This window comes from Ovis canadensis, chromosome 3, assembly GCF_042477335.2.
Source record: "Ovis canadensis isolate MfBH-ARS-UI-01 breed Bighorn chromosome 3, ARS-UI_OviCan_v2, whole genome shotgun sequence".
Lineage (NCBI taxonomy): Eukaryota > Metazoa > Chordata > Mammalia > Artiodactyla > Bovidae > Ovis > Ovis canadensis.
In genome coordinates, this window is record NC_091247.1 from 81,836,992 (window position 1) to 81,864,856 (window position 27,865).

At 42.9% G+C, this 27,865-nt stretch overlaps 1 long non-coding RNA gene across 2 annotated transcripts; it reads left to right on the forward strand.

Annotated features, from left to right (window-relative positions):
- The first annotated feature begins 770 nt into the window (after positions 1 to 770).
- LOC138435593 (uncharacterized) lies at positions 771 to 26,926 on the forward strand. 2 transcript variants are annotated; one of them, XR_011255150.1, is made up of 6 exons: positions 771 to 1,346; positions 2,312 to 3,165; positions 5,333 to 5,512; positions 21,530 to 22,543; positions 25,119 to 25,263; positions 26,533 to 26,926. It is a non-coding gene; the product is annotated as an uncharacterized lncRNA (long non-coding RNA). The 2 variants fall into 2 exon arrangements; XR_011255151.1 differs by having other exon boundaries at positions 800 to 1,346; positions 21,530 to 21,680.
- Positions 26,927 to 27,865: the final 939 nt, after the last annotated feature.

Consider the following 27,865-nt stretch of genomic DNA (forward strand, 5'->3'; position numbering starts at 1 on the left):
TTTATGTCAGATCTTTAATAGTATCTATAAATGCTCATCAACTATTTAATTAGTAGTTTCTTTAGTCCCTGAGGAAATATTTTATTAATAACTTTGTTATGATATACATATGTTATACATACATCTGAAAAAAAACCTGTACAGCTTGACCATTTGATAGTTAATAAATTTTGACTTTGAGAACCACCTACAGCTGGTACTAAATTGTTCCTATCTATTGCCGTTGACTTCATTGGTTAATGTAATTCATTCTTGGTAGACTTATTTCCCTTTTGTTTTGAACCCAAACTTCACTTTGCAATAAACTAATGGTGATGAAGCACAAAAGGTGTCTCCTGACTGTGACAACGTTTCTTACTGTCGTGAGGCTTTGAATCAATCATTAGATTTTCCCTGGCTTGCTTTCACATTCTCTCTTTCTCCCTTTTAACTGCGCCTCTCTATGGTAAGAACATCAGTGCTCTACATGAGGTAAGTGTCCAGGCAATGACAATGGGTACCTGTAGGCACCTAATATGTGTTGAGTTGAATAAAAAGCCTTGGAGGTTATACCTTCTAAATGCGGTACTTGTTTAGAGTATGTTCTCAGGGGTCCAGATTGCTGCCAGATCCTTTTAGTCTTCCTAATGAAAGGCTGTGTGACCCTCCCCGCCTCCCCTTCCCACCCCAGGTCTCTCTGTGTGATCCCTGCCCACACCCCACACTCCCATTCTTGACATTCTTGTACTCCAGTGGCCCCTCTGATTTGGGTGCTGCTCTAGCCCCACTGTGGAGAAGGCAATGGCACCCCACTCCAGTACTCTTGCCTGGAAAATCCCATGGACGGAGGAGCCTGGTAGGCTGAAGTCCATGGGATCGCCAAGAGTCGGACGCGACTGAGCGACTTCACTTTCACTTTTCACTTTCATACACTGGAGCAGGAAATGGCAACCCACTCCAGCGTTCTTGCCTGGAGAATCCCAGGGACGGGAGAGCCTGGTGGGCTGCCGTCTATGGGGTCGCACAGAGTCGGACACGACTGAAGTGACTTAGCAGCAGCAGCAGCAGCTAGCCCCACTGATGGAAGCATTTTGCTCTGGTACCGCCCCAGCGACCTGGCAGAGTCATCCCAGGATGGACGCCAGCGGTGCCTTAGGCCAGGATTTCCTGAGGGCAGAGTCCTGCTTGTCCGACTGTCTCAGCAGGTTCTAGCAACAGGCTTAATTGTGAAGATCACCACTCCAGGACTTGCAAGGGCACAGAAGTAAGTACCTTCCTGAACAGCTGTTGAGCCTGGTTCAAACACTTCATTCCAGTGTCTCTGCTGACCGAACATGGAAAACAGTCTAGTCAGCCTGAGTGCTGAGGTGAGTTTCCCTTTGTTTCATTGCTGTTAAAGTTATTGCTTCAAGAACGGGGCATCAACTATTAAAGCAGTGGGGATCATGAGAAATTTGTCAATAATTGCGTTTGAGATAGGAATCCATTTGTCAGGTAACACTTATGTGTTGTTAATCAGAGTGATGACTTCTAAGCCACAGGGTTCGCTTCTCAACTGAGTTTTTATGTTTTATTTTTGGAATTAATCAGGTTTTTGTTTTCTCTTAAGGGAAAACAATAGCAAATGTCAGACTGAACATTGAATGGTTGACTTATTTCTCACAAATTTAAAAAGAGTTACAAGCCAGTGTGTGTGGCTGAAAGTTTTGATATCTGAGAAGATAATGTTTCAGAAGAATTTTCAGAGTGTTTTTTTCTTTCCTATCTTTCACTGATGTCTCAATTTGACAAGGTAATGGATTTAGCACTCAGAAGTTCCATCATTTTTATCCTCTTTACATCTTAGGGTCTGTGAATGTTACCTCTTCATTTGTGTTAGACTGCGAATACGGTGAGGGTCTGATGAATTTTTGGCCAAAAATGGGTTCTGGCACTCGACTGCTAGAGCAGTGTAACCTTTTCAAGGCCAAGGAATTTATGTGTATGTGGGTGGTCCTTCTGTCTGCTGAAAATGTTGAAGTGTTTCTGCTTTGCTCAGTTTGAAGAATTTGTGGAGCTTGAGGTCTTGAGCCAGAGTGGTCTGAGGAAAGAGGAACTTTCCTTGGGCAGCAAGTTCTTTTATTGAAGCTTTTACGGTAGGAGCGATTGGACACATCTCAAGAATGAACTGATTTGTTAAAAAAAAAGAGTTTAAAAATAATCCACATGCTAGAAAACATAGAAGACAGGAAGAGAAGAAATAAACACATGACTCCCCATCCGTGTAACAAGTTACTGTCATTTCTTGGCTTTATTTTCTTCGTTTTGCTCATTTCTCTCTGCTCTGTTCTAGGCATATATGTGGAAGACGTGCGCCATCCTTGAGGAGCTCCCTGTGGGGAAAGTGACCATTAATAAAACATTAAAGAGGTCTAGGGGTAGGGTAAAGGGTATGAAGTGGCTGCTGTGGATCCTGCAAGATGTTCACCTCAGGAGTCTAGAAAGGCTTCCTGGAGGAATGATACTTAAATTCAGTTTAGGGAGACAGGTCCTTAAGGATTTGCAGCCCTTAGGGCAGGGGTCCCCAACTTCCAGGATCTATAAAGTACACAATAAGTGCACTTGAAATATCCTGAAACCATCCCCTTCCCCCCAACGCCTGGTCCATGGAAAAATTGTCTTCCAGTCCCTGGTGCCAGAAAGGTTGGGGACTGCTGATTTGGGGGTTCAGAATGCACCAAAGCAAAAGAATTGTTCTGGCCATTTCACTCAGTCAGCCATTGCACAGAGGAGTGTGTGAGGAGCGTAGTTGGGTGGGCAGACACCAGAATAGGAAAGCCCTTATGTTTTAGCCAAGGAGGTGAGCTTTACCCTACAGTCACAGATCCATTGGATCATAAGTCAGGAGAATGACATGGCAAGGATCGTCCTTGATGAGGATCGCTCTGTAAGTAAGTTAGTGGTGGAGAGAGACTGGGGACAGTAGGGCCAATTAGAGAACTGCTGTGCTCATCCTCCAGGCAGGAGGGAGTGGTGAGAGAGGACCCAGCAGCAAAGGAGAAAGACGCAGAGAAAGAATGAGTGGCTCTCGGTGGGAATACGGGAAGTGACCTGGGTTCGGCTCCGGGAGACTGCCCAACGTGGCAAGAGGAGGGAAGGAGCAGCCCAGCAGGGAGGTGGGGCTGTTAAACGACCCCCAACAGTCAGGTGAGCAGAAAATGGAAAAGTAGTTGTTGGATTCAGCAACTCGGCGCTCCAGGTGGCTCAGCTGAAGTTTAATATTAGATCTTCTCACATCGAATCCTCACTTTATATATAGATTGCCCCATGGTTGTGAGGGGATCTCTGGTTACTGTGGACCAGCAGCCTGGGCTCTTAGGAGCTGAGCTGGCTTTGAAATCACTTCTGGGTTTTAGCCCTGAAGCACATGATTGCTGTCTGGTCTTCTTAGTGCCGTCGCTGGTTGATTGTGATTAGCTGTTTGTGCTACTGCTGCTGTGTCCAACAAACCCAGTATGTGAACTCAGTGGGAAATCTTCCTTCTAGTCAAAGGGCTGAAAGTTCAAGTTGTATTGAGGAGATGCAAGTAGCTGGACACTAAAGCCAGGCTTTCCAACTGTGATTAAGCAAACCTTTGATCAAAGTTTCCATTTCCCTGAGTCTAACCTTTTCTAAGATATTAGGAAGCACCACTTGAACTTTATTCTAATCACCTGGGAAATGAAGCACATGAGAGCTGCCAGGAGCAGTGTTAACACAGTTTGAACAGTGGAAGTCACAGTAGCATTTTCAGTTAAAAACTAAGGGCAGTTCCACAAGGGTGGTATTTTACTACAAATGATGAGGCTGAAACTGAGTATGTTCTCAATCACACTTAGACTCAGGGAATGTGGTACTGTAATAAGCTTCCGCTTTGTTCAAAAGGGACTAAAGATTACTAATAATCTTTAATGATGATGAGCCATAAAATCTGATCCAGAAGAATAAAAGGAAAAAAGTGATAGTGTTACGTGCAAGTCTCATCTAGTGATATAGTTTCCTGCAGTGTGATTTTAATATTTAATGAATGCTCTTTTTGATTTATGGAGGTTCTGTGGCCAGCCGACTAGTGGAACCACCCTGAGCTTTTACTGATAATTTTTAAACACATTTGCAGGGATTTGTTATGTCTCTTGTTCTCTCCCCCTTCTGATCAAAAGGAACTATTTTTAAAACTCTTACTGGTTTTTAAAATTGCATAAAATTATTGTAGCTAATTTTGGAATATGAAAAATTTGTAATACAAATAATTTTGGAATATAAAAAATAGAGTAAAAGTTTCCTCTTTGCATATTGAACCCAGCACTCACCAACTGATGGGTTTTTGTGCAATATTTCAGGTCTTTTTCTATTATAGTATGTTTTTGGCTGCTACTAGATCAGAAAAGCACAGTGACAATAGCCATAAAGAGGAGACACAGTTCAAATGTCCATCAACAGATAAATGGATAAACAAAAGGTGGGGTATACACACAGACACACACAAAAGGAATTCTACTGAGCCTTAAAAAGGAATGAAATTCTGGGACGTCTCTAGCAGTCCAGTGTTAAGACTTCACCTTCTGACGCAGGCAATGCAGGTTTGATCCCTGGTGGAGTAACTAAGATCCCACATGCCTTGTGGCCAAATATAACAAAACATGAAACAGAGGCAACATTTTAGCAAGTTCGATAAAGACATTAAAAACAGTCTGCATCCAAAAAATGAAAAATCTAAAAAAAGAAAAGAGAACAAAATTCTAACATATGCTACAAAATGGATAAACATTGAAAATATTATACTAAGTGAAGTAAGCCTGATGCCAAAGGAAACATATATTGTGTGGTTTCACTTATGTGAGGTACCTGGAGCACAGCAGTTCTTAGAAGACAGAAAATAGAATCAAGGTTACCAGAAGCTGGGGGGTGAAAGAATGGGAAATTACTGTTTAATGGGTGTAGAGCTTCTATTTGGAATAATGAAAATGTTCTGAAAATGAATAGTGGTGATGACTGCATGATATTCTGAAGATACTTAATGCCATTGAATTGTACACTTTAAAATGGTTAAAATGGTAAATTTTATGTATATTTTACTATGATGAAAAGCACAATGACTATGTAGTGTTTGGATCTACTCTAAACACTTGGAAGTTTTATAAAATATACAAAATATTTTAAAAATGCAGTTATACTTGACAGCTTGAAGTTTGTATCTGACACCTTGGAAGTTACGCAGTGATAACCAACAACCTCCAAATTTAATTTCTTACAGTTGCAAAGGCTTGTTTTTTGCTCATGTTACCTGTCTTGTGCATATTGACCATGATTCTATGCCATATCCTCTTCATTTCAGCACCCAGGATGAAGGCGTTGTCTCTGCCTGGGTTGTTGCTGTGCTTGTGTCAGAGGACAAAGAGAAGACGGTGGAAGCACTCAGACTCTTGGAGTGTCTGCTCAGAAATGTCCCACTTCATCTTAATCCACATTTTTTATTGACAAAGCTAGTCACATGACCCAGCCTGACATTCCTGGGGTAAGAAAATATAATCCTCCTACAGTGAGGGGCAGTGAATAATTGGGAGCAGCAATACAAATACCTTAGGGTTGTAACCAGAAATATGACATTTGTCTGTGGCCATGGGAGGAAGGGAAGGCGTCTATACATAAGAGACCTCACTGAAGTGGTGAAGGGTCTGGATCACACTGTCTGAATGGGACAAGAGCCCTGGGCCTCGGTGTGAGGTCTAAGCCCACACCCAGCCACCACAGACCTCTGCTGTTCTGCTCTTGTATGTACACGTGTGATTGGGCAAAGCTAAGCTATATCCAGAACTTCAGCTGTCACAGTCTGGGAAAGGTGACTGATCGATTGATTTTGCCTTTCAGTCCCAGTAATTGAGAGGGAAACAGAGAATTAGGTGGGAATGAATGTCAAGTGGCAATTGACTATATCACGCACAATTACCTGAGAATCCACCTAATAAATGTATAAGACCTTTCTGAAGAAAACTTTAAAATATTGCTGAAGGAGACTATGGGAGACCTGAATGAATGAAACCCATTCCATGTTCTTGGATCAGAAGGCATAATATCACACTTAATTATAAAAGTGATGCAGGAACAATAAAAAATGACAGCTCTTCTTCAAAAGTGGAAATGCTGACGCTGTGATTCATATGAAATAGGAACAGTGAGTAAAACTGAAAGTCGATCAGTGGATGGGAAACAGCCCTTCCAGACCTTAAAGCACACAAACTCTCAAAAACGAAGTGTATTGACGAGTGAAGACAAAGCAATGAAACCGAATAAAAAATTGTAAAGGATTACAGTACATAAGAAAATGTTTATATATGTTAAAAGGACTATCCCAAATCAATGGGAAAAAAATTACCATATGGGAAAAAAAAGTTGAATCCCTACCACAAAGCATGTACCACAAAAGCTCCAAATAGATAATAATAAAAGATAAATGTACAACATAAAACCATAAAAGTAGAAGGAAACATATGAGATTTCCTTCATAACTGAAATGAAGAAAGTCTGGCTTTGACCATAAAGTTCTGCATAGGGGGAAAAAAGGGAGGGAATGGGGGAAGAAAAGGAAGAAGCCACCATAGTAAGCAAGTCAAAGTCAAAAGACAAATGAGAAATAAAGGAAAACAGTGACCACAAAACCCTGTAAAATACACAAAATACCAAACACTGAAGGATGCTGATAAAGCAGTGTATTTAGGAGGAAGATTGAAAACATTGTTTAGGGTTCAGCTTAAGGCTAGAGAACAAAAAGACTAGACACTGAACCCAACAAATGCAGAAAAGACAGAAGAATAAAGGTAAAGCATGGATTGATGAAACAACAAACAAAAGAGGATCCATAAAACCCAAAGCAGGAGTTTTTTTTTGTTTTTTTTTTTTTTTAATAGGCAGCTATCTAGCAAACCAATTGAGAAAATAGAGAAGGGAGGCAGGGATAAACAATCTTAGGTTAACAGAGTGCACATAACTGCACATACAGTAGAGATTTTTAAAAAATCACAAGAAGATGGACTAGATATAGTTGATTGGCAGTTGGCAGTTATTTCCACCTCCTTCGAGTGTGTGTTCCTGACTACAGAGGCTGGAAAGATGAAAACAGCATTTCAAGGAGCTTTCTAGATGAGAGTTTAGATTTTGCCAGTAGCTGCTCTTGTGTAGGATTTGGTTGGCAGAAGAGAAGCTGTAGTCATGATCCTTTTGACTGCCTTCTTTGGCTGCCAGACAAATCCTCGGAGTGCAGGATTCAGCTTTGAAGGTGTTGGTAGGGGTAGCCGTCCTTGCAGAACCTGGAGTTAGCTGTGGCTTCCCAATTCTGGGTTGCAGCCATTGCTGTGTGTTCCTGAATTCACCTGTCCTTATGCAGCCTCTGGTTCCCCATCTTCCTGATGGTGGCAGAGCTGGCAGTTTCTCAGGAGGGTCAGTTCTAGACTGTTCTGGGGAGTCATTTCTGGGGGGCCTACCCAGAGCTCACTCCTCCAGCCCCGTTTCAACAATTTTGTAAGCACTTGGTTCGTTGTATTAAATCAGTGCTTCCTGTTCCTTGCACAGATACAACTGATGAACAGAATACTATCAACAATTCTGTGCCAAGAAATTTGAAAACTTAAGTGAATGGATAACTTCCCAGAAAATATAAATTACTGAAATGAACCCACAAAAATGAAAATCTGAATAGATGATAATAATAAAACTGAAAAGATAATCAAATCTGCCAGTTCCTCTCCCACCTCATACAAAGCTACTAGGCCTCAACAGTTTTATGGGCCAATTTTCCAACTAAAGATAACCCTTATATATCATGTAGATTGTTCTGGAAAGAGGGAAAATAAGGAGTTACTCAACTCAGTTTGTGAATATTGTGTATAACCTTGGTACCAAGACTGGATAAGGAGAAGACAAGAAAAGAAAATTATTAAGTCCAATATCAAGAACATAAATGCAAAAATTCTAATTAAATTAGCACACTAAATCCAGTATTGTATTAAAAAAATTCACTATGATCATGCAGGGTTTATTTCAGGTTATTAGAAAATAAATTAATTCACTATATTACATTAACAGATCTTTTTCTTGGTGCCAATTTTAAATACAGTTGTATTTAAGACATTGCATTTTCCACTTACAGAACAGTGCTCATGATTTGCAATGCTGCTGGGTTGGCCAAAATTTTAGTGTGAGCTTTGCCATAGCATAACTTTCTGGCCAACCCAATACTTCCTTTCCCTATGAACGCAGTCCATATTCAAGTATCAATACTGTCCTATTATTTTTTTCCAGATCTACTGAGATATAATTGACATACATCACTATATGAGTTTTAAGTGTACAGTATTAAGGTTTGATTTACATATATTGTGTAGTGAGTACTACAATAAATTTAGTTAACACCCATCTCATAAATACAATGAAAAGAAAAGGAAAAAAAATGTCTTCTTGTAATGATGGCACTTGGGATTTTACTCTCTTAATAGCTTTTCTGTGTAGGGAAGCTTATGGCAGTGGAAACCATAATTATCATGCTGTACATTACATCCCTAGTACTTACTTATAATTAGAAGCTTGTACCTTTTGAGGGGCTTCCCAGGTAGCTCAGTGGTAAAGAACCTGCCTGCCAATGTAGGAGACTCGAGTTCGATACCTGGGTTGGGAAGATCCCCTGGAGCGGGAAATAGGAACCCACTCCAGTGTTCTTGCCGGGGAAATCCCCAGACAAGAGGCACCTGGCGGGCTACGGTCCATGGGGTTGCAAAGAGTCGGACACAAATGAGTGACTGACACGCACACACATGTACCTTTTGACCACTTTCCTCCAGTGCCTCCTCCCCCATCCCTTGCATCTGGTCTGATAACCACAAATCTGGTCTCTTTTTCTATGATTTTTAAAAATAGATCCCACATATAAGAGTCTGCCTGCAATGAGGGAGATCCGGGTTCAATCCCTGGGTCAGGAGGATCCCCTGGAGAAGGAAATGGCAACCCACTCCAGTATTCTTGCCTAGAGAATCCCATGGACAGAAGAACCTAGTGGGCTACAGTCCGTGGGGTCACAAAGAGTTGGACACAACTGAGTGACTTTCACTTTCCACATATAAGTGGAATCATTCAGTGCTTGTCTTTATCTGACTTGTTTTACTTAGTATTGATATAATGCCCTTAGGGTCCATCCATATTATAGCAAATAAAGAATGCCCAGTTATTTGCTATAGCGTTCAACTTTAAAGCTATCATAGGATTGGCTACAGTTTGGGTCCGTCGATGTTTTGTGTGCAACAATGCTCAATCCATGCCCAGATTTCCTTAATCAACCTTGTTTATGATGGACCCAGGGAAGGCAGCACCTGGTGGCGCAGCTCCACCACCAGGGAAGCCCCCAGCCATTCCTCCTGCAGAGCCTCCTGTGCTCCATGCAGCTTCATAATAACGGGGGGGTTGCAGACTTTCTCCAGCTCTTTCTGCCGATGTTCACATACTTCCTTCTCTGCAGTCTGGTTCTTAGCAAGCCAGTTGGTGATTTCATTACACTTGTCAAGAATCTCCTATTTGTCCTCATTATTGATCTTGCCTTGAAGTTTTTCATCTTCAACAGTTGCTTTCATGTTGAATGCACAGGACTCAGGCAAATTCTTGGAAGACACCTTGTCCCATTGCTTATCTTTAGCTTTGTACTTTTCAGCTTCCTGGACCATATGCTCAATGTCTTCCTTATGGAGAAACACCATATGATTTAAGTAGATTCAGAAAAGGCATTTAGCAAGATTCAACACCCATTCACTACATTTCTTGGCGAACTAGGCATCACAGGGGCATTCTTAGCTTGATAAACCAAAAGCCCTCAGCAAATGTCATTCTCAGTGGTTAAACTTTAGAAGCAATTCCACTAAAGTCAGAAACATGATAAGGACGCCTGTGCTCATTACTAGTATACAGCACTGTGCTAGTGGTCCTGGTCACACAATATGACAGAGAACTGAGAAACCAGGAAAGTAGCAGAGCTAATAAGGGTGTTTTCGAGGTGACTGAATTCAAGATCAACATAAAGCAATAACATTTCTTTGCATGAAAAATAACCAATTAAAACATGTAAAAAAAAGAGAGAGGGAGAAAGACATATTCACAAGATAAATAAGATACTTAAACATGAATTGCAAATTCCTATTAAGAAACGATGTAAATATATTTCAAGGACACACAAGAACTGAATAAATCATGTTTATGGAAGAGAAGACTGTAATCTCAAAATGGCAATTCTGACCAAGTTGATCTATAAATTCAATGAGATGATAACAAAAATTCATAACAGATTTTTTAAATGGCCTTTTGACAAACATTTCTTAAATTCATATAAAAGATGAACAGCAATGACAATCCAAATCCAACTCTGGAAAAGAAAACTAAGCACCAGAAGTCAAAGCAGTTTATGTCTAACATAATTACCATGCTGGATATCAGCACAAGAATAGGCAGATCAGTGGAACAGAACAGAACGCCTGTACACAGAGAGTGCAAGTACTAGGAGGTCTTGGATATGTTGTACGTGTGGTCTCACTAATCAGTGGCAAAGGGTGGATGTTTGATAAATGGCAGAAGGTAAAGAAAATTGTTTAAAGATATAAACAAATCCCTATCCCAAACCATACATCAACGCGAATCAACTGTAAGTATGCATATATCCCCTCCCTCTTGAGGCTCTTCCCACCCCCCATCCCACCCCAACTGTCATTTATTGACGACCTACTATGTGCAGTGGGCCCTGGGCTGAGAGCTCCATTAATGAATCTCCTTTAATCTTCAGGACAGGGCTGATTTAAAGCTCTGAGCACTGTAAACACAACTTTAAAGCTATTAGAACGTAAATATTTCTTTAAAAAACACAAAAGGAAAAAGTAAATTTAACATCAAAATGTAGAATCTGTACATTATTTGTACATCTTTGGAGCTCTGGATCTAGTGCACGGCCTAGTGTAAGCAGGCTAGTGTAAGCAGGACTCCACGGGGTCTGTTCTGTTGGTCCTAGGTCTTTAGAACAAGTTCCCGCTCCCGTCCCCAGGGCACATGGAAACCCTTCTCTCTCCACCTCCCATCTTTGTATGCATGTCACAGTTTCTGGTCATCTTATGATTCCCCTCACTTACACAGCATCGGGGATATACCTACTGTTGCCAGTTGTATTGTTTCAAGGCCATTTCAGAATTAATAACCAGCTTACACGTGTCAAAAATACCCACTGCTTTAAATTGTAATGGGCTTTCCTTTGGAAGCAGCTGTTAGATTTCTCAGATTGTTTTTCTGTGTTCTTTGTCTCCAAAGGATTGGTTTCTGTTGGAAGATTGTTTATTGAATTTGGAAGGTTATGATAATTACCAAAGTCATTCCGAGTCTTCCATAATGTGTGTCTGAAAAACTCATCCTCGAAGTTAGATTCGTCACAGGTGGTGGAGCCAAATCCCTAATCCCAGGGCATTTCCTGGGGGGCTAGCCTCTCCCCTCTGGCCAGAGGAGGAGACCGGATGCTCAGAAGATCAGGCTAAGCAAAACAAAGGTCACCTGCATAATGGAGGCAGCTGGCAAAGAGCACTGATCTCAGGGTCCAGCTCTGACGAGTTCTTATCTCACCTTGACTTTAAAGACAGTGTCTGCCTGTTAGAGCTGTGAGAATTAAAGGACAGGATATGCATGAAAGTGAATGTAGACTGAAAGGGCCATAGATATGCAAGGTTGTCTAATATATAGCACAGTGGGCCCCATCTTAAAAACAGCTTTCTCTTTTTCCATTATCAAATGAATTCAGATTCATAAAAGAGTTTTGAAAAGACAAGCAAGTACAAAGTCCCACTATTATAGCAACCGCATAACACCAATGTCTGTCCTTCCGTCATTACTCTCTCAAAGGCTTTGGGCTTATTTTTTCATACTGTTGTAAAGCTGCTGTGTTGTCACCTTTATATCGAGCATCACAAGACTTTCTCACAACATTTCGGTCTGTAGACCTATATTTTTCTTTTCAATTTAATTTTTTAATTATGTAACCCATAACTCCAAAGTTGAAACTCTAGATGTTTTATATGTAAGCATCCATCCTTTTTGTCTTCTCACTCCATTCTCTCCTTCGCCCTATAGATAACCATTTTTTAATTTGTGTATGGTTTGTCTTTTCATGATTTTTATATAATAGTATTTTCCCTTCTTCCCAGGTGAGAAACAACATAATATTTATCCTGTGCCTTTGCTTTTTTCATTGAACAGTGTATCCTGGAGATCATCTTATATCAGTAATCAGAGTTTTTCCTCATTGCTTTTAATGGCTACTCTGAACTCCACTGAGTGGCTGTTCATTCAATCTGTTCTTTAAACAGCAGACACTTAGATTCTTTTGTTTTGTGCTATTACAAATAACGCCCCAATGAATGACCTATGTGAATATAATTTTGGTTACAGAATGTGCCTAACCTCATCTGTCCATCAGCTGTCAAAACAGTTGAAACTCCATCCTCTATCCTGCTGCTCTGAAGTCTCTCTGCCACCTTGGGAATCAAACCTCCTTGATCCCAGCCTCAGTCTCCCCTGCTCTGAACTTGAGTATTGGGCATGGGCTCTCCAAGATTAGCGTCTTGACATCCCCCTGGTCTCAGGTTGGTTCTTCCTAGCTCTCGCTTCCCTCCCTGGACCCAGATATTGTGAAATGCCTGAGGAACCATCTACCCTCTCACCTCTGCCTTGCTTCCTTCCAGAGGAGTCGGAAGAGGTTATACCACTGTTCGTTTTATCTTTCCCTGATTGTTGTTTTTGCTTGGATGGTTTTTACTTTTTATTATGAAAATTTCAAACTCAAGAAAAGAGAAGGAATAAAACAATGAAAATCCAATACCTTCCATTACTTAGATTGAAAAATTGTTAATGTTTTGCCATATTTGACTTTCTATATGTATTTTCCTGAATCATTTTAAAGACAATAATAGGCATCATGGTGATGCTCCGTATCTAAATACTTACCTGCCTACAATCCAAGAAATAAAGATATTCATGTAGAAAGAATATTTCTACATTCTTGTAGAAATAAATTCTCTACAAGAACACCCTTATCACACCTATCAATAATAAGTAATTTAAAAAAGTAAACTAATTCCCTAGTTTGTAATATTTAGGTCATATTCAGCTTTCTCTGGTTGTTCTAAAAAGTATCTTCTATAACTTATTTTTTAAACCAAGAGTCAAACAAGTACCACAGATTGCATGTGGTTGCTTTATATCTCTTTTTCATTTAGAGCAGGTCTCCTTCATGCCTTTTTATTTTTCATCAGATTGACTTGGTGGAGAGGCCTGATCAGTGGTTTTGTGATGCGCCTCACAGCCTGGATTTGTCTCATGGTTTGCTTGTGCGGTCATTGACCTTTTTCCCCGTATTCCCTTTATTTTTTTCCTTTTTTTTTTTTGAAACTTTTGTTCATCCAGCAAGGTCTCTGCTAGTTTGCTTTGTTCTCTTTCCCACGAGAAGTTTTCCTCTAATGATTCCAACTGGAATCCCTTCAAATGGTTGATTGTTTACTTACTATGGGTGCTGTCATTGGCTGGGTCCATTGGCTGGGTCCTATCCTTAGACAACCTCTGATGGTCAGAAAGTCTCATTCCCCAAGAAGAGGTGTCTAATCTCCTGCCTAGAGGGGATACACCTGGAAGCCAGTAGGGGAAAGAGTTTGGGAGCTTTCAACATTGATCACACAGATATCGTTCAGTCCCCCTGTGTTCAGACTGAAAACGGCACTGGTCATTTCTCAGACGGAGCTCCTCTATTCTCTTCTGAGGATAAACCTCCAGTCTTCTGCTGGGCAAAGGCGAGATCGCCACCTGGAAGAGCGGACCTGGGAGTCGAACTGCTTCTCCCACAACCTTTCCATCAGGCCTCCTGCTTTTGTTTCCACCGTCCCCCTCGCTACCCATAGTACCTGCTACTGCTGGCAACTGCTTAGCCTTAGGGGTGCACCGGAAAAGGAATTGTGTTTTTGTTTTTTCCTGCCTACTGGCTCATAATTTCATTTTCTTGGGATTGCTCAAGTCATTTACCATTTCTCCATCTGCTTTCCGGTTTCCAGAATATTTTGGCTGTTGTCTCCTCTCCTTTTCTTTCTCTGTCCTTGCGGGTTTGTATCCTTTACAAGCTCAAAGACTGATGCTTTAGAGGAGTGTGAGGAGGGAGCAGGAGTAATAATCCATGTATGTGCCCACCAGCTTTACCCCTTTTTTCATTTAGAAAAATGCTTCGATTGGTTTGATGAACATGTTGGTTGAGAAAGACCTGTGTCCGGCCATAGCAGGGCCCTAGACATTCAGATACAGATGAGAACAGTGTCAGAGGAAAGCCAGATTGCCCAGGATTACACTGAGGACAATTTTGAATTTCTGGAGAGAAGTGAGTGGTCTGAGATGAGGGAGAAATTGAAAGGTGTGAGAAGGGTACAGGTGTGAGAGAGGTCAAGGGAGAGAGATAAGAGCTAAAGTGATACAGGTAAGTTAGCAAGCGATGAGAGAAAGATAACGGATGAAAATTTCCCCGTGGGAGGGGCTGACTGAGGAGCCTTGGAAGACAGACCTGATATCCAATTTCAGGTTGTCTGCTGGGCTGTGATGTGACAGAGACCATTTCCTCTCCTTACATATAGTCTAATCTATTTTTTTCATGGTTTCTAGCTGAGCATGTTATCACCTGGAATAGAGAGTACATTTCCCAGCTTCCCAGCAGCAACTCACAGTCATGTGACCCAGTTCTAGCTAATAAGATGTAATCAGAAGTGTGGCCAAATTCAGGCCAATAAATATAAGTGCTAGGTTGGAATCCCAAGAGAAATAATTAAAGGGGCGCTCATTCAGCTGGGTAAATTTCTTTTTGCCCATCTGCCTTTCTTCCAGATTGCAATGTACATGCAGTGGCTGGAACTCCAGCAGTGATCTCATGTTCTAGGGTAGTTTGACGAGGGAGCAGAAAGACAAGAGTCTGGGTCTGACAGGACCATGAAACTACTAGACCAGCTCTGCACTGCTTACCTCTGGACTGTTGCTTTTTAAATGTAAAAGAGAAATACAATTCTTTGGGATTTTTTCCTAGTGTTATAATAATCACTTATCATGTGACAAGTAGTATTCTAAATGCTTGGTTTATATATTAATCTAATCTTTATACTGCCAACCCTGTGAGGTAGGTACTATAATTATCTCTGTTTTATAGATAACAGTGAGGCACAGAGAGATTAACTTGCCTAAAGTCACAGCTAGTGAAGACTAGTAACTAGGCAGTCTGGGCTTGTAAGCATTGTGTTTTACTGCTTGCTAAGTCATTTCAGTTCTTGTTCGACTCTGTGAGTCCATGGACTGTAGCACTCCAGGCTCCTCTGTCCATGGGATTCTCCAGGTAAGAATACTGGAGTGGGTTGCCATTTCCTTCTCCAGAGGATCTTCCCAACCCAGGGGTCGAACCCATGTCTCTTGTGTCTCCTGCACTTGCAGGCATATGTTTAATCAATAGTGCCCCCGGGGAAGCCTGTTATACTGCATAATTGTGGCCAAACTCAATCCTCACTAATACAGTTGTACAATACCACCCCAGAATCTGCCATCCACCATAGTCATATATTCTTGGTGAATTTTCAGTATTCCAGGTGAGTGATTTGCAAGGCCTAACCATCCCCAATCCCCCCAAGTCACTTGCCCCCTGACATTGATGTGAAGAAAAGAGATCCTATAGTTTCAGTTTATGACCAGCAGTGTGAAAGCAAAGGTCCAAGGAGAAGCAGAGACTGCAGGAGGGAACCAGGTGACCTGGGAGGGTGGGGGGATATGGGCTGCAGTGTGGAGCAAGAGCAGTTTTCCTCAGGGAAGTCCCTGGTGGTCCAGCGGTTAGGACTCCACGCTTCTGCTGCTGGAGGTACAGGTTCCATCCCTGGTCAGGGAACTAAGATCCCACATGCCTTGAGATGTAGCCAAAAACAGAGAGCTGCTACTGCTGCTAAATCGTTTCAGTCGTGTCCGACTCTGTGCAACCCCATAGACGGCAGCCCACCAGGCTCCTGCGTCCCTGGGATTCTCCAGGCAAGAACACTGGAGTGGGTTGCCATTTCCTTCTCCAATGCATGAAAGTAAAAAGTGAAAGTGAAGTCGCTCAGTTGTGTCTGACCCTCAGCGACCCCATAGACTGCAGCCTTCCAGGCTCCTCCATCTATGGGATTTTCCAGGCAAGAGTATTGGAGTGGGGTGCCATTGCCTTCTCCGAAAAGAAAAAGAGCAGATTTCCCCAAATATGTTAGAGGAAGGTGGCAGAAAGAGATGCTTGCATTCACACCTGTAAGGCGTTTCTAACATTTAGCTTCATTTCCTCAGGACTGATTTCCAGGCATGGGCTTTGGTACATCTTGACTTTATTTGAATCAAATCGATGGAGGAATTCTTTAGCCAATTTCAGATGCTCTATTTGTTACAAATATAACAATCCTCACAGATTCTGCTATACCCTGGTACGTAAAATTAGGGGCCAAATTTTAAGATACTAAAATAAGAGCACTGACGCCATAAGACCATTTTTATTGATTGAATCAATAAAAGAGACATAAAATGTTCAAAAGAGAGATGAGTGTTTGCTAGACATCACTTCTTTGATGAATAAGGATGCCCGAAGGTACAGACTTCTCAAGAAGCTGTAGTGAGAGCTTTGTGCAGTTCTCTCTCTGAAACTTCCAGTACCCAGGGACATAAGTTCCAGTCCAAACTGATAGTAAACAGGCCAACTTCAAGGACACCTCTGCAATCTAGCAGGTGCTTGGGGCAGAGCTTGAGCTCATGTTAATTAGTTGCAAGTCGTGGGGGCTGAGCCAGGTGGGTGCCAGTTTGTCCTGGGTTGTCAGGCAGCTCTCAGGGGCTTGTCTCCTGGTCACACAAGTGCGGAGAGTGGAGGAGGTTGGACTCCTGGAGGGACTCCATGAGGAGGCTGAAGGATCAATAACACCATCTTAGACACCGTTTTCTGACTTCCCGCCTCATTCTTAATAAAGACATGGATTATAATGAGGCAAATGGGCCCTGCATTTGGAAAGCAAATCTGGCCTGCAGAGCCACATCCTGACAGAGCTGCCCTGGGAGGAAGCAAGTCACGAACCACTCACCAGAAGAGTCCTTCTAGAAGATTCCCCAGGAGAACCCCCGAGTTCGACCCACAGCACTTTCCCTCTGAGTGGGGGAGATGGCAGTGGCCCGAGGGAAATCAGAAGCCAGAGCTGACTGGCCTGCAGAAACAAATGGGTGTTCCCAAGGAATCTTGCTGAAGGGTCCAAAGTGGACTGTCAGATAAAATGAGAGAAAATGAAAATATGAGTGAATCGATCATGGCTTCAGGCATATTTGGAGCTAGGATGATAACTCAGGTTATGAATGCTGAGCTGAGAATTGGTCTAATAGTTCACTAAATATTTGTTAGGTTTTTGAGTCACCTCCGAGAAACAGGTTTTCCTAAGGAGAGAACAGACTCTCAAATTGACAGTTCTGAGAAAGGCACAGAACTGCTCTGCAGATCAAAACGGCCGTATTCAGAGGGGTCTGGTAAACAGTCCAGCAGCCTTTTCCTCTCAGCTTTTCTTTTCTTCCTCCTGATCATTCATGTGTTTCATGACTTCTTGTTCCTTCATTTGCTTTTATCCCTGGGGACAAGGTTGTGGAGAAATCAGGTTTACATCCAAGGACTGGATGTGAAGGGTACCATCCTTGTCCTGCATTAAAGAGAGAACATCGTAGAGCCACAGAAAATGAAGCTGATCGTTCACCTAGGACGGCTCAGAGTAGATCATTTCCCAGACTCTGCACCCACCATTCATAAGCGAATCCAGAGATTTTCTACAGGAGCTTAAAAGATTTTATTCCTAATCCATTTTTTTTCCCCCTAGAGCTTTGGAAATATGGCTCTGTAATTTAATGATTACAGGAGATGAGCAAAAGAATGAACTAAATAAGAGAGCACCAGCTTGCTTTGTAATGATGGGCCAAATTTTCCAAATATAGAGCAGAATCCAATTGCGGTGCTGTTGTTTATGTTTCCTGAATAGCTCTGATATGAGAGACCCTTTGGGAATGCACACACGTCCTCTCCCACACAAGGAGCCCTCCCTTTGGCTCTTTAGAAAGTTTGGGGAGCTAATCTCACTGCCTGGTACCATAGTAACTTCGCTGATGGAACCACATAGGCTGGAAGAAGTCAAATCCCAAAACAATGAACAATAACCACTCATTAGCATTAGAGATGGCATGCACCCCAAACGTCAGAGGACTTTTCTGCGGGTGATAAAGAGTAAGATTTAAAAAGTGATGACCACACAAAGCACAATGTGGTGGCCTGAACTGAGTCCTGAATCATAAGAGGACTGGTCTGAAAAACTAGCAAAATGTGAATAAAGTCTGCCGTTCAGTTAATAATAATGTACCAGTGTTAATGCCTTAGTTTTTTTTTTTCTACTTTATTTTACTTTATATTACTGTATTGGTTTTGCCATACATCAACATGAATCCGCCACGGGTGTACACGTGATCCCAATCCTGAACCCCCCTCCCACCTCCCTTCCCATACCATCTCTCTGGGTCATCCCAGTTCACCAGCCCCAAGCATCGAACCTAGACTGGTGATTCATTTCTTATATGATATTATACATGTTTCAATGCCATTCTCCCAAATCATCCCACCCTTTCCCTCTCCCACAGAGTCCAAAAGACTGTTCTATATATCTGTGTCTCTCTTGCTGTCTCGCATACAGGGTTATCGTTATCATCTTTCTAAATTCCATATATATGTGTTAGTATACTGTATTGGTGTTTTTCTTTCTGGCTTACTTCACTCTGTATAATTGGCTCCAGTTTTTCAAAAAAATTATTTATTTTAATTGGAGGCTACTTTATAATATTGTAGTGGCTTTGCCATACATTGACATGAATCAGCCATGGGTGTACATGTGTCCCTCATCCTGAACCCCCTCCCACCTCCCTCCCTATCTCATCCCTCAGGGTCGCCCCAGTGCACCAGCCCTGAGTACCCTGTCTCATGCCTCCAACCTGGATTGGCGATCTGTTTCACATATGACAATACCCTCGCCTTCTCCCACAGCGTCCAAAAGACTGTTCTTTACATCTGTGTCTCTTTTGCTGTCTCACATATAGGGTCATCATTACCATCTTTCTAAATTCCATATATATGCATTAGTATACTGGATTGGTGTTTTTCTTTCTGACTTACTTCACTCTGTATAATAGGCTCCAGTTTCATCCACCTCATTAGAACTGATTCAAATGCATTCTTTTAATGGCTGAGAAATATTCCATAATTTCTTAATTTTGATGAATGCACCATGGTTGAGTAATACGTGAAGATTAGGAGAATCTGGGTAAAGAGCCTATAGACCACCCTCTGTACTCTGAACTATTCTTGCACCTTTTCTGTAGATATAAATTTATTCCCAAATAAAAAGCCTTAAAAAAAAAGTAAAGTCAGATTTTCATTTGTTACTAGTGGGAGTATAAAGGTGTACAAATGTTGTGATACTTCTCATCAAGGGATTTTAGAAGTGTGCATGCCCACTGACCTGTGGTTTCACTCCCTAAAATTTGTCCTAAGGAAATAGTCAAGGATGTTCAGCCCAGTACTCGCTGTAATTGGCAAAGTTGGCTACAAACTCCAAGGCCAAAATTAAGGATGATAGAAACAATGATGTAGCCACTCTGAGGAATTTATGCAGTCACTTAAAGTAATGTTGGAGAAGTCAATTTGATGACATGAAAAGACTGGCACCATGTATGGTTGACTAGAAAAAGTAATCTAAAAAAAAGAAAAAAAAGAAAAAGTAATCTGCGGTATGGTCTCATTTTTTAAAATCTATGTGCTTTGAAGAGTGGGAGACAATATACCGAAGTATAGAGTGGTCTTCTCTAGGTGAGTGAGATTGTGGGTGCTACTGGCTGAACTGTGTCCCCCTCGATTCATATGTTGAAGCTCTAATTCCTAACTAAGCTGTATTCACGTGTGGGCTTGTAGGAGTTAATTAAGGTTACATGAAGTCATAAGCGTGGAGTCCTAATTCTGTCAGGTTGGTGGCCTTACAAGAAGAACAGAGAAATCTCTCTCTCCCTTGCACATACATCTAGGAAAGGCCATGTGAGCTCATAGCTCTCACCAGAACCAATCACGCTGACACCCTGACCTCAGCATTCTAGCCTCCAGACCTGTGAGAAAATAAATGTCTATCATATAAGCCACCCGGTCTATGGTACTTTGTTATGGCAGCCCAAGCTAAGACAGTGGGTATTCTAAATTTTCTTGTTTTTACTCTGCCGCATCTCTGTAGTGAATATGAATTGTTTTATTACTTGACGAACAATAAATGTGAAATTTTTATGCTTAGGGTTTCACTTTACAGTTGACAGAAAGAAACGCTACTTCCTAGGTCTCCTTAAGGAATAGTCTTTGAAAGGGTAGTAGTCACCCAGAGATCATTCCCTTCATGGAGTCAACCTGCTGTCAGGCGCCTTAGGCTTCAGGTCCTCAGGAAGGGGGTAGACCCCTTCATCCCTGCCATAGTTTATGCATCCCTGGTATAATTTATAGTTCAGCTTGTACAGTGACTTATAATTTAAAATGAACATCAACACATATTAACTTTGTCAGATCTTTGCTAACATATAGTCAGAGCTATGGTTTTTCCAGTAGTCATGTACGGATGTGAGAGTTGGACCACTGAGCACTGAGGAACTGATGCCTTCAAACTGTGGTGCTGGAGAAGACTCTTGAGAGTCCCTTGGACAGCAAGGAGACCAAACCAGTCAATCCTAAAGGAAATCAACCCTGAATTTTCACTGGAAGGACTGATGCCAAAGCTGAAGCTCCAATACTTTGGCCACCTGATGCAAAAAGCCAGCGCACTGGAAAATACCCTGATGCTGGGAAAGATTGAGGGGAGGAGGAGAAAGGGGGTGGGTGACTGAGGCTGAGATGGTTGGATGGTATCACTGACTCAGTGGACATGAATCTGAGCAAACTCTGGGAGATAGTGAAGGACAAGAAGCCTGGCGTGCTGCAGTTCATGGGATTGCAAAGAGTTGGACTGAACAAAAACATACAGTAACTTAGTTGACTGCCATAGCAGTAAGCAGTAAGCAAGGCATGTAATATCGCTCCTCATGAGTGAAGTTTGGGAAGGTTACATGACTTGCCCACAGTCACCTGCCTAGTGGTAACGGAGGTGGAACCAGGACAGGGCCTCTTGCCTCCAAGATCATTGCCTGTCTCTGCTATCAGTTACTGCCTGTCTAGCTCTTTCTTTTGCAGCAGTTCTGGGCCATGTCAGGAGTAGGATTCAGAGAACTAGCTCAGTCCTCCAGAGTCCTCACCATCCCCAGGCAAATTCTGGTCCTCATGCATTTCATGTTGGAAATTGAATGATGTTACATTCTACCACTTTCATGCCAAGCATGAGCTATTTCTGGGTTCTATGTTTTCCAGAACCTCAAAGGCTGTGCAGCCTCTGACAGTGTCTCGAGCAGCCAACCTTGATTTATCCTGTGCATCCACCTGGTTGCAAAGTGAAGCCTGGATCCTGGGTCCCAGAAGGAAGGTGGCATCTACTGAAAATGGCTTTGCTGGAGAAGGAAAAGTCAGGATCTGTCAGTGTTGGGATCTGGCTCGATATCTGTCTGTTTATGTATTTGTTCTACATTGGCAAATAGAAGCGTGGATAAATATCTTTAAATCCTCTTAGGGATTTTGCAGATTTTGCATTAGTGAGTGAGAGCAGTTGTAGACATTGGCACTCTGCTAGATTTCTTAATGTTCAGAAGTCAAGTAAAAATTTTGATGACTAAATGGAAGAACCAGGAAGAGTTTATGTTGGCATGGGGATTGCTATTGCTCTCTTTGACTATAGAACTTGATCAGTTTACTTATTAAGTAGGAAACTAAAAAGAACATTGTAATACATGTGCATTCAACAGACGTATCACCACTTGAAATGTGCAAGGCATTGTGCTAGGCTTGCAGGAAGAAAAGCTGCATGAAAAAAATACCACCTGTTCTCAAGGTACATGCCGTCCACTGGGGAGACAGACACCTACGCACATCACTGTTACCCACGGCAGTCATGTTTTCAATCCCAGAAGGTGGTTGGAAATGCCAGGGGGATCATTTTTAATTATTTTTTAAGTTTAATTTTCTATTTCATTTTACATTAAGAAAATAATTGTATTTGCTTATTTTTGGCTGTGCTAGGTGCTCACTGCTGCCCGGGATTTTTCTCTAGTTGTGGCAAGTGGGGACTCCTCTCCAGCTGCAGTGCATGGGTCTCTCACTGTGGCAGCTTCTCTTCTTTCAGAGCACAGGCGGTAGGGCTCATGGGCTTCAGTAGTTGCGGCTGCTGGGCTCCAGAGCACAGGCTCCACAGTTGTGACATATGGGCTGTGATGCTCCGCAGCATGTGGGATCTTCCCAGGCCAAGGATTTGAACCCGGGTCTCCTGCATCGGTAGGTGGAGTGTTTATCAGTGAGCCACCAGGGAAGCCCTATTTTACATTTTAAATGGAAGTATAGTTGATTTATAATGTTTTAGTTTCTGCTATGCAGCAAAGTGACTCAGTTATACCTACATATGCATTCTTTTTTGTATTATTTCCCATTACGGTTTATCCCAGGACATTGAATGTAGTTCCCTGTGCTATGCAGTGGGACCTTGTTGTCTATCCATTTGTTTGTTTTTAGATTCCACATATAAGTGAGATCATAAGGTATTTGTCTTTCTCTGACTTATTCATGTAGTATAATACCCTCAACATTCATCCGTGTTGTTGCAATGGCAAGATTTCTTTTTTAATGGCTGAGTATGATTCCATCGTATATATGTATATATCTAACAGTTTATTTATCCATTTGATGGACACTGTTGTTTCCATATCTTGGCTACTATAGATAATGCTACTATGAACATGGGTGTGCACATATCTTTTCAAGTTAATGTTTTCATTTTCTCATGCTAATTACCCAGAAGTGGGATTGCTGGATCATATGGTAATTGTACTTTTAATTTTTTGAGGAATCTCCATACTGTGTTCCATTGTGACTGCATCAATTTATTTTTCCACCAACAGTGCATGGGGGTTCCCCTTTCTCCTCATCCTTGGCAACACTTGTTATTTCCCATTTCTTTGATAATAGCCATTCTAACAGGTGTGGGGTGATATCTCATTGTGGATTTGATTTGCATTTCCCCAGTAATTAGTGATGTAGAGCACCTTTTCATGTATCTGCATGTCTTTGGAAAAATGTCTGTTCAGATCTTCTGTCCATGTTGTAACTGGATTGTTTTGCTATTGAGTTATATGAGTTCTTTGTATATTTTTGGATATTAACCCTTTACCAGCTACATGATTTCCAAATATTTTTTTCCCATTAGGTAGGTTGGATTTTCATTTGTTGCTGGTTTCCTTTGCCACGTACAAGCTTTTTAGCTTGATATAGTCTAATTTATTTTTGCTCTTGTTGCCTTTATTTCTGTTGTCAAACCGCAAAAATCATTACCAAGATGGGTGTTAAGGAGGTATTGCCTGTGTTTCTTCTGGAGTTTTATAGTTTCAGGTGAGGGGTATTGTTTTAATTATCATAATCACTAGAGGTCATCATATGGGCAGATCCAGAGATGCTGAGTGTCCTGCAGTCTTGAGAAGAATTCCAGATAACAAACAACTGTCTGGTTCAAAAGGCTGAGAGTGCCTTGAGTGATGATCTGAAAAAAGAACAAGCACAGGACTAGGTGGAGAGGCCAGAGCTCCTGGGGAGAGGACACTTATAGGTGGTGGGGTTCTGACAGGTGCTGATGGGCACAGGGATATTTTATGTGGAGGGACAAGGTAAGCCAAGGCCAGGAACACACCAGAGTATGCCTCCTCAGAATGACAAGTAGTTCATGGTTTGGGGAGTAGAAATAAGACTGGAAAATATGATAGGCCATGAAGTGCCATGCTAAGAAATCTGGATTTTATTTTCTGGGGGGCAAGTAGGTTATGGAAAGAAGTTCATGAATGAGATAGGAACAAGAGCAACATGTGCTTAGGAACATTGAATCTGGTGTGTGGATGGGGTGGAGAAGTCACTCCACCACTTCTGGGGTCCGTGGCTCTGGGCAGCTTTATGTCTCCTGTCCTGGCTGGGTTTTCTCCTCTGCAATATACCCAGCATGCTAATTGGCCTAAGGCTTAATTAAATAGACACCATGTATGGGAAGTACCCAGCACAAGTCCAGTAAATGGTGGTTGTTATCGCTTGTGGTTTGGGGCTCACTGGTTCCGGCCTCTACCACTACCAGCTACTGGCTGGTGAAGCTGGCCATAGATACGCAGATTGATGCTTCTTGGCTCACAGGTGTGTGAGGGGTTATGGGAGGAACAGTTCTGGTCTTTTCCCCTTGACCTTCCTTCCCACTGGGGAACAAGGAGAGGCCAAGCTGGAGTCCAGATCCATCCCTGTCCCCAAATGGCCATCAGGAGGGAGCACTCAGAGTGGGACAAACCTCAGGGTCACCTTGCTGGACACTCTCGACTCCAGAAGACAAAATTCAGACTGGAGGGGGATGGGCCTGGTGTCACACAGTGGGGCAGTGTGATCAGAGTTGGGACAGACCCAGATGTTTGAATCCTAGTCCCTGCCGCCCTGCACTCTCCCACGGGTAAGGAGAGAGGGAAAGCTTGGCCCTGGCCCCTCCCTACTCTACACTTGTGTCTGGAAGGCCAGAAGGGCCTAAACGGCAAGGTGGATGTGGGGTGGGGGTTAGTGAGGGGTCTTGAGTCAGAGGAAGCAAGAACATGAGAGAGAGGCCCTCTCTTCTGAGACCCCATGGCTCCCGATTGTTAGAGTAAGGTTCAGGATCCCCAGTGTGGCCTCCAAGACCCCCACCCCCACCCTCAATGGCCTGCAGCACAGACACAGCCTGTCTCTCCCCGCTCCTCTGCACATCCCACTGGCTTTCCTTGAAGCCCTCCTGCACTTGGCTGCATCCTATTCCAGGTCACCTTCTTTCCCCTGCTGAAATCCTGCGCCTCTTTCACAGTCCGGCTCAGATGCTCAGCCTCCGTGAAGCCTGCCCCGACCCTGCCTCGGGAAGAGCGCCCTCTGCTGCCTCGGTGTTCAGCCTTGCGTCACAGCCGGTTGACTGGCACCTGCCATTCGTCTCTGGGGCCATTCGTTCCTTGAGGGTAAGGACTGCGTCTTCCGTCAGCATCTTTAAGCAGGCGACACTCGTGACATTCCTTTTAGCATTCGCAGGGCCAGCCTCAGCATCTTGCATATCGTTGGTCATGATAAATACATCTTCCCTGGGATTACATTCTTCTCTCCTCCTGCATCTGAAGCTTAGTAACTGGCCAGCAAGTCTTTGTTGAATTGATTTGAAGAGGGATTGAGGAAAAGACTAGCATGAGAGAAGCATTTGTTCCTCCAATTACTTACAAGAAATAGCCCAGGCCTGAAGTTATAAATGACACATGGGCCCCGCTGATGGCCCATGTGTCCCAGCTTCCTGCAGCGGCAGTAGCAGCCTTGCTAATGACCACACTCCAGAAACTGGTGAGGCTGGCGCCCTGCAGAGCTGGGGGGAGCCAGGTGGGCAGGAGTGACAAACAATTCCAGCATTTCCTCTCATAAAGCCAGTAATAGAATCATTAATGCTGGTTTTTAATTTCGACAGTCATTTTCACCTGAGCAATTCTAGGGTTTATTGACCAGTAAGCTGATGGCTTGGGAGGTTGCTCTAATAACTTTATTTTTGCAAAATGAAAGAAAACAGCCCCAAAGAACTAGGTGATGTTTGGACAACTGTATGTTCAGAGTCAAACCAGAACTGGAGAAGCAACTCCCGCCTCCAGGTTACAGCAAACCCACATCACTGCTCTGGTCTGGAAGTCTTGGAGTTGTCCACATAGTTGAGAACTAAGAAACACTGTGCTGTGCCTTGTAGCCAATTCTCAGGCCTTTGCACTTCCCCAGGGCTGTCTCTAGAGAATCCTTGAGGAGGAAGAGTCTAGGAGGGCAGCAAACTGACCTGCAGCGGAACTCTGTGTGTGGTCCTCACCCCAAGGTGTCAGGACTGCGAGCACTTTGGGTGGGGCTTCCATTGCGGGGGAAGCACAGTCCATTTCCAGCCCTTCTCTGGTTTCCCTTGTACCACCAGCTTGGCCGGCTCTGAAACCCCGAGAGTTAGTGCAAGCTTGGGTGGCAGGCCTGTTTATCTGACCAATTGGCTCTGTGCTGGAGAAAAGAGATGGGCTTAGGTCACAGAAGCTGTCTTGGGTCACCAAGATGTGACAGAGAGCAGAGAACAGGCTGGAGGCTGGGGAAGGGATGTAGGTATGGCTTCTAGTCTTCCTTCTCTAAGGGCAGGTGCATGGCAGTGACAGACCCATTGAAGCTTACTTTTACAGAGGTTTGTTTTTTTTTTTTTCCTGGCTGCACTATGGGGCATGCAGAATTTTAGTTCCCTGACCAGAGATCAAATTCGTACTCCCTGAATTGGAAGCTCGGAGTCTTAACCACTGGACTGCCCGGGAGGTCCTTGAAATTGGCCTTTAAATACCATGTCTTGATTTCCAGGCCAAACTGGCCTCTTCCACTTGCAAAGCTTACCACAGACTGCAGCTGCATAGCTCAAGGCTGTTGGAAAAAGTCATTTGTTCTTAAAAAATAAAAATCCTGTTTTTGAAGAACTGCTGTGCATCCCACCACCCAGCGCGTGTGTCATGGAACAAACACGGGTCTTTTGGGCTCTGTTTCAAGCCATTAACTTAATGGCTCTGGTTCTTGGAAGCTGTGCTGAGGACAAGAGTCACCCTGTTACATAAACATATTCATCTGGCAAAGAAAGTGTGTTATTGTTTTCAGTAATGGTTGTTTGAAGTTAATGTGTGTGTGTTTTTTTTCCTCTTTATTATTGTGAATATTACTTGAGCTCCTATGGAAAAATGGTAACAACTCCAAGAAACTCAAAGAACAACAGAATTTCCTTTCCTCCCAATCAGATTGGGTAATATAATCATCTTGCACAAGTTGAGGACTGGTACCCAGCCATCACTGCTGAGAAGATAATTAGGAGATAATGTCAGTGGTGGAGAAAGTTGTCAGAGCAGAGTGGTCTCCTGCCGCTCTCAGAGTGCTGAGTGTAGATGCCAGGAGGGTGGGGGGAGCCAAATCCTTAGTGGAAGAAAATCTGGAGGAAGAGCCAACCATTCTTTTGTAGTAATATAGTGCCTGTGGCATTTTGTACCGAATGCCCACCTAACCCCCTCCCTTGAACTGCCTTACATGGATGCACAGAGCGGGGCATTACTGGTTATTACAATGCACAGCTAAGAAAAGGAGGCAGGTAATTGAATTTAACTCACTAAAGAGGCAGTTTAGTGCTGTAGCTTAATTTCTAGATGCTAAATATTTTGCACTTAGTGCTCATCCCCTGAAAACTGAATGCCAATTGTTTTTGCAAGATAGATTGCACAGTGAATGGGCAGAATGGTGGGCAGTCAGGGAACAGTTGGCAGGGGACCTCGGGCCCAGGTTCTAGCCTGTGTTAGTGGGGTGGCCTGATCCCCTGGCCCACAGCGAGAGGGACACAGGCTTGATAGGGACCAGGGCCTGTGAAGCAGTCTTTGTGATGAGACTCTAGGTCCAAATTTAGATTTGCCAAAGTAAACAAAAATGCAACCCTCCTTCCACTGTGACATGACAATAGAGCATTCTGGAGTGTGTGTGTGTGTGTGTGTGTGTGTGTGTGTGAGAGAGAGAGAGAGAGAGAGAGAGAGAGAGAGA